This window comes from Myotis davidii, unplaced genomic scaffold (assembly GCF_000327345.1).
Source record: "Myotis davidii unplaced genomic scaffold, ASM32734v1 scaffold73, whole genome shotgun sequence".
NCBI classification, from domain to species: Eukaryota; Metazoa; Chordata; class Mammalia; order Chiroptera; family Vespertilionidae; genus Myotis; species Myotis davidii.
The window spans coordinates 6,034,819-6,035,350 of NW_006286675.1; positions in this window are offsets into that span (position 1 = coordinate 6,034,819).

Consider the following 532-nt stretch of genomic DNA (forward strand, 5'->3'; position numbering starts at 1 on the left):
CCTTGATGGAGCTGGAGACTGGGAGGCAGCCAGCAGGTGGGCCTTGCTGGGTGAGGCTGGTGTTGGGTGAGGGGCTCATTAGTCGCTTTATTGATAAATACCATATTTGCCGGCGTATAAGATGATTTTTTGGCCCTGAAAAATATGCCTCGAAGTGGGGGGTCGTCTTATACGCCAGGTACACTTCAGATAGACTGCCCATAGTGCTTGCCCCGTGCCATAGTGGCCTCCCGATGCCCGCCCACTTCATTCCACATACCGTTCAGGCATCAGCAGAGCTGCTGGGTGTATGCTCGGCTGTTATGCGATTTTGCTGTTATGCCATTTTACCACACTCGCAAAATCGCACACAGCCAACCATACACCCAGTATGGTATCGCGATTCGTGATTTTGCGCTATCATACTGGGTGTATGGTCGGCTGTGTGCGATTTTGCGAGGGTGGTAAAATCGAATAACAGCAAAATCGCATAACAGCCGCGCATACACACAGCCGCGCTGCTGATGCCTGAACGGAATGTGGAATGAAGCGG